This window comes from Glandiceps talaboti, chromosome 1 (genome assembly GCF_964340395.1).
Source record: "Glandiceps talaboti chromosome 1, keGlaTala1.1, whole genome shotgun sequence".
NCBI lineage: Eukaryota > Metazoa > Hemichordata > Enteropneusta > Spengelidae > Glandiceps > Glandiceps talaboti.
The window spans coordinates 22063648-22076431 of record NC_135549.1 but is presented as its reverse complement, the minus strand read 5'-3'; the positions used below and the strand labels follow the sequence as shown (position 1 = coordinate 22076431).

Below are 12784 nucleotides of genomic sequence, written 5' to 3'. Positions count from 1 at the left end.
GCAAAGATAGAACTAATTTGCATATAATTTACATATCAACAGCATGATAATTTGTGTAATGAGTTGCATAATGATCAGCATGTAATATGTGTGTCTTCAAAACTGAAACATACTCTGACATGTTTCGTAAAAACACATACATTGTACATGTAATTACACACATGGACATTGTGGGATCAGCCATTTGTCTTAAAAATATAATAATTGTAATATCATCATTCAAAGATTACTAACACTAAAGATGGTAGAACACTTTTGAAGCAAGGCAGAAACCTGCCAAGCATGGCAGCCTGTGTGGCAAGTGTAGTGATTGCCACATGCTTTCCCTACAGCAGGGAGAACACTGCGCTGTCAGTGTATATGTCTTGTTGTGTGAATGATTGGTAGCCTGATAGCATGATATTCAACACTACAGACATGGTTGATACTGAAGTGTACACTTCAGTGTACATCAAAACATAGTAACTATTTGACAGGGTTGGATGAATAACTTAAACAGCAATTGGCAAAGGAAAGGGAAAAGACGAAATCATGAGTGACGACAAGTTTTACCATTAAAATAACAGACAGCCCAAAGGGGAAAAATGTAATAGAAACACTCTGTTTTCTTATTACACAAAAAATAAATTCACCATTCCGTACAGTTTTTTCTGATGTTTCATGACTTTTACATGTTGTACATATTGACAGAATGATACATGGCACAAAAAAACTCAGTTTATCAATTGATTTAGCTTGATTTAAGACCATACCAATTAAACATTAAACCCACAAAACAAATATATTCTTGATATATTGAAACATTAGATTAGGCAAACTCATGCATTACAAATGGAATTTGTATTTAAACAGTTAACTAGTTGGTCTATAGACACTGGCCAGCAAACACAGTCACACGGCCATGCATACGGATACCATATCTTTTATCTTAGAACACGACTCATCCGTCCTTGTAGCACTATGTGAAAACACGTTCTTGTGATATTGATCTTATGCCCAAACATTACTTTGTCAAATAAGGAAAAATGTTATGCTCGTCAAGGGTATTTGCCTAGTTTAACTTATCACAGATGAATCATGCATGTCATTTCATTGTTTTTCGTGAATTTCTCTGAAATTGGGATACACACTCATGTACTGTTGCTGTTGTTCAAGATATATAATGTTCACATCATGTATAAAACAGAGATTAGGGTTTGTTCATTTTTATATAAAAGCTCATATTCTCATCAATATTTTTGTTTTTTTGCTTTAAAACTTTGATTAGTAAATCATATCCTGGCTTATTCAATATGAGTGAATGTACATGTACAGGTAATCTGGGAGGGAGGGAGGGAGGAGAGGGAGAAGGAGCTGTGAAACTGAAAGATTAAAATGGCAGGTCTGACATAAAAGAAGATTTTCCCAAAATACATACTGTTCACAATTAAATATCCATCTACTTGACCACGATATCTTCAAACAAGAAGTTTTGAAACATTAAAATCAGATTACTGTTTTCACATAAGCACACTAATAAGATTTGCCATTTTCAATCACATGACTTTTGATCAACGTTTCCATTTTTCATCAATCTCAATTCTCTGGGGCTTCCCCAGCGTCCCAAAGGAACACTTCGACCTTAAAAGATAACTGCATAACAATCAATAAATGATATGTTATTCTATTATTAAAACAAAATACAACCGTACTCAGCATATGTAAGAGGCAGCCTATGGCAGGTTGGTTTTGTATTCACGGGTAGAGCTTTGCATTCATTAAAATTTTATAAAGATTTCAAGTTTTCATGACAGTACAAGACTTGAAAAGTCAGTGATGTGCTAAAAATCAAGAATGTTTCACAGTATAAATATTAAAAGTTGCGTAAATCGTGTAAACTTGAAGTATACACATTGGGGTTGATGTGCAAGCACTATGATTCCTCTACTAACAAGTTAAGTGTGTATTCACGAACACTAAAACATATAACAGTGGCCACGCTAAGCTACACCATGTAATTTTGGAAATTTACAATTTGTACATCATAAACAGGAAAACAATGAACACACATTCAGACACACACATGGATTGTGACAGACAGACAGACATTCCTAGTCTACATACATCCATACAATAACAACACTCAGATACACACAAAACCTGTGACATACGTATGTCCACACACACACACACTTACACACTTACACACATATAGACAGACAGACAGACAGACAGACAGACAGACAGACAGAGACAGGTCACACCCAGATACACAATGGCCTGTCACTCAGACACAAATACATACAGACAGACACACAGCACACATACACACAGCATACAAAGACAGACAGACAGACACAGACATAGACAGACACACACAGACACACACAGACAGTCAGACAGACAGACAGAGTCAGACAGACATAGACACAGACAGACACACAGAGACACACAGACACACATACTCATACAGGCACCTGTACATACATGTATTTCCAGATAGGGTCATGATTTGATCAGTAATAGTTCCAATTTTCCACACTGACATATACTCTGACCTCACTAGATGAACACAAACTTATACACTCTATTTTGAAGAAAAAAATTAATAATAAAGTTGATATCGACATTTCTTGGTGATTGATGAAAACAGCAAACTATAATCATAATATTTGAACACCAAACTAATCAAATGTGACATAATTGGACAGAGTGTGACAGGGCATGATGAAGCAAATTATCCACCAGCGGTAAAAACGTGTTCTCGCTATATAACATATCACACAAATTCCAGACAAGACTTTAGGCAAAAGATCACTGCATACTATATATACTAACATTCAGTCAGTTTATAATGCATATAACATATTTGACCTGAGGTCTGATGAGAAAATCACTTAATAAAAAGTAATTTAAAAAAGATAAATGCTTCACACGTTTTACATATTTCGATCAGTAATAACAATACTGTGTGTCCTATGAGGGAATAACAGACAATGGTTAAATTGCTTAGCAGCATGTGGTCTGATTGACTTGTTATTGATTCTAGGATGTGTTCCGTGTCTTGTTTCTACAATCTGACTTTCAAGCTTTAGGTGAATACTCAATGTGTGGGGAAAAACTAAGGAAATCGTCCGTTTTAAAAGTTTCTTTATGTTTTTGCGAAAAATTATTACACAACATCCTCTTCTCATTGACAGTGGAGATACGTATATGTAGTTACACAAAACAATGCTATTTATTGTAGCTGCTTAGCACGTCATTTCACCCTCGTTTTTTTTATCAAACTCAAAATTTACTCCACATGTATAAATGTATATATAGATAAGCTAGACAAAGTTATGCCTATTAACTGAAAACAGGCAGTGCATATATGTTAGGATAACAGCTACACTACCGACAACTGGAATGTTTTTTGAAATGGTTTTGTTCGATATTATGGCTTACTTGTAATAATATACGCCTTGAAGAGTTTAAATCAATTGTTGGCAAATGTATGTGTGTAGTTGTACCCATGATATATTATGGGTACAATAAATTCAATAAAAAAAATCAATTTTTGAGTCTGCACCCTAAAATCAGTTCAATGCAATCACAATATCAACCTCTAAATGTACTCTTACGGATAAAATCAATGTCTCATTATTGGTATTTTATATTTTTTTTAAATCAAACCTATTGTTGATATAGTCTGATTGAAAAAATAATGTTCCTGTTACTGCTACTATGGCATAAAACGAGGTATATCATTATCTGTGTTCATAATAATTTTTTTTTAAATATGTTTTTAAATATTTCTGATTCTCTCAGTATTCTGTAGTACATTTAAAACTAGTTTACAAACAGAGTTACAAATTGACATAAGAAATGAACTTATTGGTAAATTTATTGACAAATTGTCCTCTTTTGAAATGTACAAAACTTTGTTTTATTCCAACTCTGGACTTCAATGCTAGGAACCTTTACTTGACCATTGTATGTCTCCAATTTTATTTGAACTGGAAAATAACACTTTTAAAAAAAAACATGTCTTGCAACAGAGTCTTATTTACATATGAATTCAAAATCAACATACTGAAGTATACATTTCAAGTATATATTGTATATGCTAAAACTGTTTTAAAAAGAGATTTGTAAACTTATTTTGTGCAAATGATGCTATTACTTAACTGTTTGTGTGGATTGTCATGTTGAAAGAAAAAATATATATTCAGTATAACTTATACTTTTACATGTAGTTTATGAATCGTGACATATCTGTGCAAAACACTTTACTAAAGTTACTCTTCATGAATGAAATGTCTGCACTGATGGTGAATGAAACTTTGTAGGTAAATAGAACACACTAATGCTTGGAAGACAAAATATATTTACTAATCAGCATTATGTCAGTTTTTCACACTCTCTGAATTAGATATACATACTTGCCCCCAAAGGAACTCAGTGTGTCAAACTGGTTTCATACTTATCAGATACAAGACAATGATGTGTAGCAAAACTGAAACATTTTAATTGACCATAACAAAACACTAATTACCATAACGATACAATCATCATCAGCATAACAAAAAGGCTGTGATATCATAGTTGAGTCTTTTTCAAGGCCGATACATATGTACTGCATGAGTATAGCAGGGAATGAATGTCGTCATCTCCAGAGTATGTTGAGTCAAGCACTCTATTTGATTACCCATTTATACCGTTAGCGTGCTGTTGGCAGTAGTAAAGCTTTATAGACATACACTATTTACCATGAAACAAATCAAGTGTGCTTTTGAGTCAATGGACAAGTTAGTGACTCATCGATTTTTTTTTCCTTCCCTTTTCACATCTGTCAGAGGTGAACTCGTTAGTCATAATATATTGTTTTTACAGTCACACTAGACCAGGTGTCTGTGTAATCATACAAAATGGGACAGGAACAGGCTAAGAAAATAATCTGTTATTGTTGAAAACTGATTCTTATACACTGGGAATAGCTTTTGCTGAAAACGTGATACAATGTATGTCGATCAGATCATACATTTTATTATTTCATTTTCACACAAATTTTAAGCCTTTATTTAACCCGAAACAGTAATTTTTAAGAAATCAGGATTGCAGTCTGTGTAGTGCAAAAAAAAAATATTTTAAAATCCGCATTTCCTGGATTGTAACAAATTTGTTTGTTTCTTTTATCTCGCTATCATTGAAGAATCACGCAACCACGAAAAAGAGAAATTACGCTCTTAAAAATCATCAGTCTTGGAATTACTTTTTAATGCTTATGTCATTCCAAATGACGTCACCCAACACACATTGAGAAACACTGGAGGGGCAAACAGATGATGAGCTTTACTATGCAGTTTTTAAAATGCAACTGAACGCCAACCGCATTTGGCTACTTTCGGGCATAGACCTATCTCCTGGGTGACATTCCTTGACACGATTTAAGACTGAGACCATTCAGACGTGACAGTTGAGATCCCTTGGGATTGACTAGTTAATCTACTAATTAGTCTCTGCTTTATCCATCACTTCTACATCACAATCATGCTGTCTGAGTACTGATTAACCTCTGCTTAAGATGTCCACTGTTTTTCACCTCGTCTATACAATCGAGGTGACTGTCCACTCCATGTATGGCTTCAATACTACAAAACCATTTCATCTCTATGATACTACCAAATACCTGGTATATAATATATCACTGTATTTTGTAAATTATTACATCAACTCTTCAAATTCAAGACTTGACAGTCATTTTTAAAAAAAAAATCTTACTAGAGGTGACTGACCAGTTCATGTATTGTTAAGTTCTACAAAACACATGGGATCTCTGTGATACTACAATAAATAAACACTGAGGTATATTGCTGTTTTCCTGATCTATGATCTGTTAATGAAACTGTCTATATTACTAAATCAACGCTTAAATATTTGATTAACACACATTTATTTCAAAGAAATCTTATTGAAGGTGACTGGCCAGTTCAGGTAGTATTTTGTTACTACAAAAAAAAACATGGAATATCTGTGTTTGTACAGACTACATTGTATGTGTTTTTGATAGATGGTCTGTTAATAAAACAGTATGCAAATTACTACATCAACTCTTCAAATTTTAATAATTGACGCATTTTGTTCAAAGAAATATTATTAGGAGTGACTAGCCAGTTCATGTAGTGTTCATTTGATTACTGTGGGATATCCATGATATTACCATAATTAAAACTGTTACCATGCTCCGATCTATGACCTATCAAGGAGACAGTGTATGCAAATTACTCAATTAACTATTCAACTTTACTTGATATACACTTTTTTCTACGAAATTTCATTCAACTTCTCAGAAATCACTTAATAGAACTGTGTAGGTGCAGTAGAGTGTTTGATTAGTTTGCCCTGTGACCTGTGATTACTAGTATTAAGACCTACTTCTTCACGATAAAAGTGGCTTTTACACTATTTGACTGCTTATATACATAAACCATTAAGGATATTTGCAGTGTCTATGAGGATATACCATGTGTATGTACATAGAAGCAATTCAAGCTCAGATGTGTTGTACATGTACAAAACCATTCACCATGGAGCTTCAAAAAAAACCATCCACATACTAGGTACAATGAGATCAGCACCACTAAAGACTGGAGAAAAATGGGGAAAAGACATGTAACACAATACTAAGACAATTCACCTCTGAGTCAACATTTCCATGTACATGTAACACTTACTGCTATCCTAGTATACTTGGTCTTCATAATCTTACTGTCTGCAAAATTTGCTCATTATAACTTATATAAGTGAAATTCTTGAAACTGGTTTCAACACCTACGACATCAAGTGTTATCTTTGGGTAGACAATGTCTACTTTTTTCCACTTGACATAGGTAATCTACAAGTATAATTCTTACTTTAACCATGTATTACAAGAAATTACATTCCACTGATGGACATTATACTATCAAAGTTTTTCTGCAGGTTGGAAAATGCAATATTCATCATGATTTATTTCTAGGGTGGGTTAATTTGTCAGGATATCTTTTGATAATGTAAGAGGTATTATTACATATGTACCAGCGATTACTTGCACCACTGTGTGTGTCATGAGGGCGTGAATGTCATTTGTATATGAAAGCATATGATCGCACATTATGATTTTTATCAAAATTTGTTATTTCGGATATTATATAATATATAATAACAGCAGAGTTTCATGCTGTGAGTACCAGTGTGGATACTGATACTCTGGGATATTTGCACTTGTGCTTGTAATGTTTTCTGCTACACTTTCACTCGTTGTGCTTGTGAAAGTACGGCCACTGAGAGCACAGCAAGTAGTATAGAGTATAAATATCCCACGTCTGCCACACTTGCACTCACACATATGGGGTTTTGTCATACGATTATATAATATAATGATGGAACTCTTGAGTTACTGTATGATGATATTCCAAGATTTTCAACATCAAAAAGACGTCACTTCACCTGTCTCTACAAACGATTTGCCACTAATGACATTGATCATGAAATTGACCACAGTTTAACCAAAATCCACCTTAACAAATAAGAGACAACTTCTGTGCAGTCTTCATGAAACTTTCATGAAAGTCTGATAGCCGAGTTCAATTTGACACTTAAATAAATCAATGTGAAGACTATTATCTGGCTAGACAGAACAAACAGGCAGATGAGTTCAACTTCACACTAAAAAAAAATCCTCACAAACGTTACGTGGTCAAGACAGGACAAACTGACAAGAGTTCAATTTCACACATAACTGCTCTCAAAGACTATCTGGTCAAGACAAGAATAAACTGGCATTTTTCACACTTAAATCCTTGCAGAGACCATTACCTGGACAAGACCGAACAAGCTGATAGTTGCTTTCAATTCCACACTTAAATCCACGCAGAGACCATTATCTGGACAAGAGACAAGAACAAGCTAGGGTAGATTGATTGGCCAGAGACATGTAAACCCCACAAGTACACGCCTGATCTCACTCCTGATAGCATCTCAATTACACTATTAAGATAACATTTGCCATGCTGTGTGTCATCCCGGCTATATATTATTTCCTTCAGTGAAACTTAAAAGTGAATGACAGAGAAACGAGGAAAAGTTGCACGACAGTTAACGAAATTCTAATTAAAATTTCCAAAGTCTTGAATTGTGCATAAAAAAGATATGACTCACGTCAAAGAAGTGACAAGTCCGGAAGATTGAATACTTTCATTTGTACACTATGAATTTTTTGTACCTGCATTAGTTTCTGTAATGCAATCATGATTACGTTGATACTACAAGGAATTGATCCCGAGTTTACATCAACAGAGCTTTTGACATCAGACATTATTAGAGCTGACTTTTAATATGACTCTGAGACTCTCTCTCTCGCCATCAAAATACCTTTAAAACAATACAACCTTATTGACACGAGACTTATTTACACAGGCTTTCGTAGTCATCACTCAGTGACTAAAAATCCTTCTGACAGGGAGGTTTATTTCTGAAAGTGTGAGTTCTTAGTCACATTTCTCTAGACCGTTCTGTCATGATTAGTCAAATGATTGATCAATACCAACTTAGATGAATTGAATAGATTGATTTATTGATTACTGAGTAATTGCCTTGTAGATTGATGTATTGATTGATTTAATCAACTTGTCCGAGTGAATGAGACGTCATGCAGTTTAAAGTAATACAATACAGCAGCGATTAAGTCTGAGTAAGAGTCAAAAGCGATAAATTTAGGGTTTTCTTCTCATACTATAAAGAAACGAACGGAAATTCCAAGAGGTAAACCTAAGTAAATCTTCCGATTCAGTAGAAAACAAACTTTGAGACAAGTCCTCATAGAAGACACAGACCCCCCATTTCAGCTTTCCCTCCTCCTTGGGTGATGCAGGGGGTGGGAGCTAAATACGAATATTAAAACGACTGTGCATTGTGAATGACATGAATGAAATAATGTGGGGAGGGCTAGATATCAACGTTAAAATGACTGTGCACTTTTAACAATAAATGAAATAATTCTATGTTTGTCACACAAAAAGTTTGATGTTATCTTCAGATGCTGTGGAATAGACACGACTGTATTTAATATTCACCAATACATGTACATACATTTGTAGATCAGATTTTCTGTTGGCAGTTTACTTTATTTCAGAACAGATATGTAGGAATTGAGATGAGGAAAGAGAAATTTTCACAAAGACATATTTTGGCTATAAACAAAACGACATCAGCTATAACTGTGTAAATAGATTCCATGCGATAAAGATATGTTGAACAGCGTACAGTTTATAGCAAAGCAATTGCCCCATGAAAGCTCAGATAGGTAGCAATTAACATTATACGGAACGACTCCATTCTCTTTACTGCAGGTGTATCTTGTCATTTTCATTTCCATGATATAAGTGAACACTCCCCATCATAAAAGGTTAAAGTTTCACTGTTGGACTGAGACAGACTAGTCGACTGGCCCAAATAACGCTTTGTTGTCACATAGACCACATCAAAGGATGCGGTAATCTGTATGGACAAAACACCCTGTCTTGGCGACAGATTAACTGTATGTTTCATCGGCCAACTTAACCAGGATTGTCTGTCTTGTAGACACTGATCTTCAAGACTCTGTTGTGTAGACACTTATCTCCAAGATGTTGGTTTGTATGCACTGATTGCCATATCCTTTGATGTGGTCCGTTACTATTGCACTAAAACGTTATATGGTTCATTCAATGAGTGTATCTGTCTGTTTCAAACTCGGAAACTCTCCATTTTTATTGTCAGGACTACATGTACATGTATACTTAGAAAGTTTGACTACATGTAATAACAATGAACCATGTTGTTCAGAATGTACACAAACTCATCACTTCCTTCATTCATGATTATTGGAAATTTTCCGCAGCTGTATTTTACCTCAAAAAACTTTTCTAACAAGTGGAATTATGTCAACAGTTACGAATAAGTCTGATTAGATTGTTGTATGCATACATAGTTTTCCTCTTCCGCATGTACCTGGCACAAACACAAATCCATTCCGATAAGAAAACAGGCCTGGGGAGTAGTCAATCTAAAATGTCATTTTTGAGGATTAATATTAAACAAAATTTAAAAATATACACACACTCACTGACTTTCTTCAAAACAGATTTTTCTTTTGGAGTAATGGAATACATTACATATTGTGCTGGAAATTTTGAATAGATTCAGAAACGTTACCTCAGAGTCTATGAAGTACATTTTTATATCTCCTGCAAGTAGAACACTATGCCTAGGGAAACGTAGTTTTCATGAAAATCTAAACACCCTTCTGATCTGATGACAAACTTTGACATATGAAAGCTCACATCTATTCCTTAGAAATCATAAAAAGAAATCAGGGTCATTAAAATTCTCATTTTTCAAAATCCTATTTTTCCCATATGGTATAGCGGCCTTCAGTCTATAGGCAGGGTGGTTAAAATCATATATTGACCTAAATACGATATAATTCAGTTAACCATTTCCTATCCTTTGACATAATTATGGCTCTGTTCTTTGGCCGCAGCTGGATAATTTTGATTAGATTTTTCTCCACGAGCATTATTATTTATATTAAAAGTACACATGAAATGTTCATCAATACTTCTATATTGTTTAGAAATCACTATGTCATAAATGTAACTATTAAAATCACTATTATTTTGATATCTTCGGTTTTTCCTGCAATATTGACAACTGACTGTCAGGTGTCACAAAACGAATGCACTTCCTCTCAAAGGAAGACAAAGAATTGCATCAAAATTCAATTAATAACATCAAAAGTACATCATGCAAGAAATCAAACATCACAAGCATGTGATTGAAACCCAGTTGAACTAGTCTGGAGTCTTGTACACGTACCATATACCGTAGTGTGTTTAAGAGGAAAAGAAAGAGAAACATCTTTTAAAATTCTGGAAACTACATTTCACTTTTAATATATAGTCATAATATTGCATATCATTTCACAAATGATGATTTAAAACCGTGTGTTTGAATCCCATGTTTGCAGATTAGTGTTATCTTATCAGTGGAACTAAAAGAGTTAGACAGTATCATACATAATTACTACAGCCCTAGAAGGCCTGCTAGACAATTGTTTCCCAAATTTCATTCCTATTCCAACAATGGCCTTTATTTCTTGCATTACTTAAATCTTACCATAAGTGTCATACAGATTTAGTTAGAACCATTCTTTTATTCTGGAACAACTCTTTTCAACAGCCCTGCCAAACAACTATTTCACTTGTCCAAATGTTAATCCTATTTATATAAATGCAACACTGACCTTTTTTAAAGGGCAATGTTTCAATTCCAGGTCATTGCATTAGTGTCATCCTTATAAGGATTACATGGGATTTTTCTTTTGTCCTGGGCCAACCTTTTCTATAGCTCTCTGCCAAACAACTGCATTCACACCCAGATTTGAATCAAGCCTGACCCTCATTAACAGAAATTTAGAGAGTGCAAGGTTGCTCTCTTTTTTTTCATTTTATGATTACTGAAAATTCCTGACTTGAAAGTTTTACTGTTGTGTCCATCCACCAGTATATGTCAGACACATGTACTGGTAATAACAGTATCAATTAGTATGTACAACATAACAACACACTCTAACATCAGAGACAAAACATGTACTGATAATAACAACATCAATTAGTATGTACAACATGACAACACACTCTAACGTCAGAGACAAAACACACAAAGCATCTCAAAATGTCATTTATCATGACACAAACAGGAAATGAAGGCTAAGGAAAAATGTGCCCGTGGTTACCTAACCTATAAATTTAAGTGAATTGAGTTTTGAAAAGCTCATTTGAACACACTATTAGTTGTTAACGTTAATCATTCGGAAAGCTTATAACCAAGGGGAAGTGTTACACCCTGTTTGCATGTCACTATTATACTCATCACATGATATTGACCTTTACTGATGTGTACAAGTTATCATTCAAATCAAGATGAAGTACAGGCCATGTACATTCGAAATTTGTATTTGTGCAGATTCATTTGAACATATTTCAACTTCAAGAGATGTTAATAAATGGCAACCTGGGTGGCCTGTATTGTCCTCTAGAATCGGACCTTTTATCTCCAAGGAAAATGTACTTCAAATATTATATAGTGCATGCATCCCTTTGTTTAATTTGCATGAAGTAACAATATATTATTCATGGTTTCCAGAATAAATAGGACAGTACAATGTAGTTACTTTGGAATGGTAAAGAATTAAGAAATAAGAAATAAACTTTAAAAAGTTTTCAAACTTTTAAAAAACTTTGTCGCTGCTTTTTTTTCTTTCGATGTTTAGCTGTTACAGAAAACTGTCTAAATAAAGAAGGTGAACAGATTCAGAAATATGTATTTAATGAGTATAATCAAATTGACATATGTTTACATTATATAATGCACCACTAATACTGCAGAGTAGGAATTTACATACAGGCTTGAGCCACATCAAATACATTTTGCTCTAATAGAAACCTATTCCATGTGTACATTTCCCCACTGTCATTTTACATATAACATAAAGAAACAAAACCAAATTCCCAACTTCCCAACCCTTCTTATCATTCTTGATTACCCAAAAGAATCAACTCAAATGGAAAAAAAATGTTACATCATTGTGTACATATGCAGTACTGTGTGCTAGGGTGTTTTTAATTGACTAACAATTAAGGCATGAATATTTATGATGTTTTGACATTAAAAGATCCAAACGCCTCGTAATTAGTGTTAGCTAAAATTGACAATCAAGGGGAAAAAGTAGTAATGGGTCTAT

The 12784-nt window shown here is 34.0% G+C and overlaps 1 protein-coding gene across 1 annotated transcript in view; it reads right to left on the bottom strand.

The window, feature by feature from the left end:
• Window positions 1–12784, bottom strand: part of LOC144441064 (kelch domain-containing protein 10-like) — a 66103-nt gene that overhangs the window by 15044 nt on the left and 38275 nt on the right. The gene's annotated exons all lie outside the window — the stretch shown is intronic.